Below are 6000 nucleotides of genomic sequence, written 5' to 3' on the forward strand. Positions count from 1 at the left end.
GCACACGTACGTTCCACCTAATGATTATACTTGATTTACGCCGAATTTTTCTCCTTAACGATCCTCTTGTAGGACTGCAAGGCTTTGTTTTTTCTCAAAATTACGCGTAAGAGCTTAAAGCTCCCAAAAGAGGAGGAACGTCCCCTATCGAGGTGGTGAATATTTTTTTTTTTCACATTTACTTTAGGCCGAAAAAGTTACACGCAAGTAAATTGCATTGATCGTCACATTTTACTTTGCCTAATTTAACTAAAACACATAATACTTTTTACTTTTCTAACAATCGCTGTTACAAATAATTTAGTATATTTTAGAAAATGGTTTACTCTCGTTTCTTCTGTTTACTAATTAAATTCGACTTAAAGATGAAAACAAATTTTCTCAGTTACCTGGAAAAACTACAGTTACTCGTTTACCCAACTTCCAACCTCTCTTTTTTAATTCAAAATATATTGCAAACAAATAATTGGTTTTCTTTTCCAAAACATAAATTACTCGACGTATACCAAACGTATATTTTACCAGAGTAATGTGAATCCAAAATGCTTCCTCGAAAAAATACTCTCCACAAGAAAAAGTAATTGTGTCATTAATACCCTAAAAAAATATCCCTTCCTCTTTCACCCAAATGGTTACGCTTTGGTATTTAAAATCTCGACTCACCATACCTCCGTGCAGCTTAAAAATGAAGAAAAAAAAAAAAAAAAAAAGCTGAGAAATCTCGAGACCCCAGAGGGATTCGAGCAACGCCCCGGTATTGCTCTAAGAAAAATAGCAGCCAAGCCCTGGCGTGCCAGTTCATAGCGTGCTTATACATCTTCGCCAACCCCTTATCTCTCCCCCCTTTCTCGTCTTCAATTTTTTTTTTTTTTTTTTTTTTCCACCAGCGCACACACACATGGCTCGCAAAAACGAGGGATTTTTCGCGATCGGTATCTCGCGTCATTCTTCGGCTCGTGACTTTACATTCGGACTCGAGAAAAGAAATGGACCTTCTCAGCCTCGGGGGCCAGCCGTCTGACGCAATAGCGACTCTCTTCCCTGAATCACAAACCAAGTCGCGCGTCTCTCTCTCTCTCTCTCTCTCTTTGGCCTATTTTTCGATCGATTTGCCTTCCCTTTTTTTTTGTCCCCTTTATCACCATCGTGCTCCTTTATGCCCCCTATCTGCTCGTCAATCTCGATTGCGTGCCCCGTGACAATGGCAGCCAAGAGATTCTCTCTCAAGAAAACTCCCACTAGTGACCGTAACGGGCTACAAATGAATACACGAATAAGAAAAACTGATTTTCATAAGCTCAGGTTCCTCTTTCGTTCTGTTTTTTTCCGGCAGACCATTAAATTTGTATGAAAACGGCGCCCCGGTGTGTCTTTTCCTCTTTCCTTTCTGCCCCAGTCTGGGCTCCTCTGCCGATATTTTCCACTCGCTTTTCCTTTTTTTCACCTCGCTCTCTCCCTCTCTTCCTTCACGCCGTACAACACACAAAAGATAAACGTCTCTGCTTGATCCAATGTTTTTTCTCTCCCCCTATATACGTGTGTTTACTCGAGCCCTCCCGTGCACGTGACTTGGGCCCTCCTATGGTATCTCTAACAGAGAGGGAGAGGGTCTCTTTTCTTTCATGGGGAATTTAGGTAGCTACTGCCGGTGATTTTTTTTTCTTAATCGAATCCGATTGGGGACTTCCTCTCGTACTCTCGTTTTTTTTTTTCTTTTCTTTTTATTCTTTTTTTTTTGTGTTTTTGTGTTTGTCTATCGTGAACACTTTTTCAATAAATTTTCGGCAATTTTCATGATGAACTACGAGATTTTTTTAATCGTTTTAAGACCAAGCTTAATAGTTACTGTAGACAACTTCTACAATTAAGCAAATGTTCCGGGAGTTTGGACAAAAAATCACTTGTAAAACAAACTCGGAATCCTGCGCCGGGCAAAATCTGTTTTACGGGGCATTAATCAATAATATTCAGCTTGCCAGTTGCAAAAGGAGCGTCAATAAAAAGTTGAAAAAATGTTGAATTTAAAAAGAAAAAATTGTATACAATTAAAGCACATTTGAGATTTTACGATTCGCGTCAACTCTCGTCAGACCGATTGACGAATAACGCGTGTATTTGAAAAGTTTGCCGTGCACTCCAGAGCTTCTACTCGTGTGATTTAAGCCTTGAAACTCTAGAGACCTGCAAATCCGCATTTATTCGCATCCAGTTTGTACCCAAAACAAATCCATGAGGTCATACTTATCCTGTCTTTCCTAATCTCATTTTCTTTCCTCAGCTCCTGTCTGCACAAGTAACATCCTCCGAACCCTCAAATGCTGTTTCTATACACCTATAACTTATAACGCACTACATGTAAAAGCAAATGAGCAAACAAATTAAAAAAAAAGTGCTTACGAATCGCAGTAAAGCGAGGGGCATTGCAATGGAACGCATGCGACATCCCCCCTCGGACATACCTCCGCAACAGAGCTACGAACCGGTATTTGAAAGAAGAAAACAATGCAGGGGGAATCAGCGAAAAATCGAGGTGACAAATTAGTGGAAATAGTAGCCGGCCGTAACGCGCATACGTACCTACACTCACACACACAAAGCGTTAGCGGGAAAAGCCAACCTATATACCACAGCCGGCTACACGGGAAACTAAAAGGAGGAGGAGGAGGAGGAGCCGAGGTGGGGCTTAAAAATATGATTTTAATACCAGCCCTGCTCGCCAGCGTTGGCCGTATATCACGCTTTTGTCCGCCTACCATTGTCTCACTGCTGGCTGGCCGGCGCCCTCTCCCACCCCCTGCTCTCACCCTCCCCCCTCGTTGCGCTACAGTGGACCTTTCCCTTCCTCTGTTTTTTTTTCTTTTTTTTTCTTTTTTTGTTTTTTTTCGAACCGTCCAGCTTTGTTATACCGCCGTTCTTCTCTCGTTACGACTCTCCTGGCTACATGCTGCCGAAAGGATGAAAATGCTAGTAATTGAAAAATTCGCTGCCAACTGCTGTAGTATATAGTCATCTCTCACTCTGGCGAGCTGTCATGTATCTGTACAAATATCGTCTCCGAGGCGACGAAACGTGAATTCCGAGCGACGAAATGAATCGCGAGACGGGAAGCGTAGCAGGGGACTTAGTACTTGACGTCACTTCGGTGCATGCCCGAGATGCGAGAGGCTCGTTAAACCGCGTCTCGGAGTTTCAGTTCGATGAAGAGATTCCGTCTTTGTTCTCTTGCGCCGATTGTAAACGAAAAAATACTTACCTTATTAATTCAGGAATCTGGGAAAAAGTACCCGCATGAGCGTCCTAATGAATTTTGAGGAATTTTACCATTTAAAGTCGGTTTGGGTATTTATTTGGTATTATTTGCTTTATTGGTATTATTTTGCAAATTTTAATTATTTGAATAACGTTTTATTATGTATATTTTATTTACATACACGTATGCGTTTTATTACACATTTTGTGCGCATTTAACCCACATACCTATAAATACACTGCATCAACAGTATTATTGTTATTAAAGACACACATAATAAAACGCTTGTTGCACTACAAAAACCCATAATGTTTATAATATTGATGAAAGAAAAAGCGAAATATTCAACCACATATCATTTTATCTTATGATGGTGCATCGGAAAGCGTTTCTACAGTTTTTAATTTTAATATCATTCGACAACAACACGTTATTACAAACATCCTCCGACTTATGAACAGCAGCTGATGTTCCACATAAATTCATGACTCATTTCTTACCACTCTCAATATGGAGGCTTTCATTATGCTCCATGGGTAGTAACAGCTGAAAATGCACTCTCATCAACACTTTGGTTTTTCCAGCCGAAGTGAAACCCAACAAAAGTTTGCTTTCTGATAAAAGCAAACGCACCAACTCGAAGTGAAAAAAAAAAAAAAACTACCACAACGGCCCATTGGCCCTGATCGAAAACCATTCGGATCAGAGTAGCCGAGGGTATAGCAAGTTTGGCATCTATGCGAGTTGGGAAAGTACGAGAGACTGAAAACCACACTTGCACGTGCTGTTGGTTGGTCTGTTTATGGGCTGTGAAATGCGAGAATGGGCTATTCTTCGGGAAGGCGTAGGGGAGATCACTCTCTTTGCAAGGCCCTAATGAGCTATCGGTGATTACACGAGGCAACGACTGAAAATTGAAAAAACATTACCTCTATACTGCAGGTGCGAGTGCGGTTGAACAATGGATTGTTTTAAAGACACGCCCTCTTTAGTGATTCATCGATCGAAGCCTTAGCCTGCATAAACAGCCTCAATTACCTCGTATTTATGAATCTTTTGATCTCACGAGCATTAGTGGCGTGCAAATTCTCCGTTTCCCTGCTGCCAATGGCACACATTTTAATTTCCAATGGTCAAAAGCACGCTCGGCCGCAAAGAGACACGACCGTGGAAAAAGAGGAAGCTCGAGCGAATCGGTATTAAATCGGCCTCGGGTGATTTGTTAATTTCATTGTAATGGGCCTTCCGCGAATTATTATTCCCTCCTCCAGCTTCTCTATCATCGGCTTGAAAGCCCCGGGAATAAATAATCACGCCAGGCTTTTCACCTCCTATTAATAGCCCTCCCACCTCCGCCTCCTCTATGTGCAATCAGACTATAGAATTCCGTGGCAAGAGGAACGAGAGCCTGGGAGAGGCAGGGTCCAAAAGTCTCTGTGGTCGGTGGGGCGCGTGGTAGTAAATTAATTAATATTAAACTCGTATTTTTCTCGTTTTGGTGATCCAATGAGTTTGAGGTGCACAAAATACCGAGCAAAAACATTGCCGAGAAAAACATCAGAACGAAATTATACGCTGTTACACGCTGAAAGTGCTGAAACCATGCAAAGTTCCATTTTTCTCTGGAATGAAGATGAAATTGTTTTTAATTAATTTGAAAAGTCTTGAAAGTATTATTTAAAACCATTGAGAGACGTACGACAGAAGCCAGAAATGGAAAAGACCAAGGGTGTGGGTAATGGGAGCATAAAATATGGGGAAGACCATTTTGTACAACGTCGTCAAAAGGTGTCGATGACTAGCCGTGGCACTGACGATCAAAATAACACACGTTGTTGAACCACGTATAGTAAACAAGGAAATCACACCCTCCGGTAGAATTTTGCTGATTTTGAGCAAACTCACCACTCACCAGCTTGAACTCACTAGCTTCTGACTGGTGATCTATTGTACTACTTTGGTTAAACGAGGATTGCAAGTCTTCAGAACTTGAATCGAATTTCTCGTTTAGAGTTTTGAAAAGATGAAGGAAAGTTATTAAATTATACACACAGCACGTGTAAAGAGAATCGACATCAGCTATCGATAAAATTCTCTTGTCTAGTGCAGTTGTTTTACCACTTATTTCCTATATCTTTTTTTTGTTTTTTGCTGCGTGATAATTATATAGGAACACTAGCGAAAAAATTTGTAAAAGTATAAGACAAAAGAAAGTACGGAAGGGGTTCTCTTTGGATTGAAGTCACCTTATGCTCTTCTCCACGTTACACAATGTTCACTCGTCTTTGTGCTTTGATAAATATCTTTGATCTCGTTCTTTGTGTCTCTCTTGTTTTATAATATGTCTTATGTCTTAGGGTCAAGCAAAAATACAGTCAGTAGAAAAAACTTGATACTCTGCTCAGCGCAACAAACTTTCCTTTATAGGTTTAGGTGTGTTTTATGTAAAGATTCAAAAGTTGATGTTAAAATTAAATACTTTCAAATATTCAACTATAAGTCATTGCATCATTTATATAAGTCAATTATTGCACATGAAACTTTTATTGAATATTTTAAATCTAAAAATTCCAGTTTGTACTTTGCTTGTAGAGGAAGAAGACAAAAATCCATCATCTCCAGCTGATAAAACGCACTCAAGAGCTACAGGGCGAATTGCTCTTGACGGGATTGGTACTCTTTTGGCGTAAATTTTTTTTACATCGTCAAAGTCAAAGAGTAATGGAACCTGAAATCTGAAAGCATGGGAA

This window comes from Copidosoma floridanum, unplaced genomic scaffold (genome assembly GCF_036245765.1).
Source record: "Copidosoma floridanum isolate Cflo_tuat_1 unplaced genomic scaffold, Cflo_Japanese_pri ptg000013l, whole genome shotgun sequence".
NCBI lineage: Eukaryota > Metazoa > Arthropoda > Insecta > Hymenoptera > Encyrtidae > Copidosoma > Copidosoma floridanum.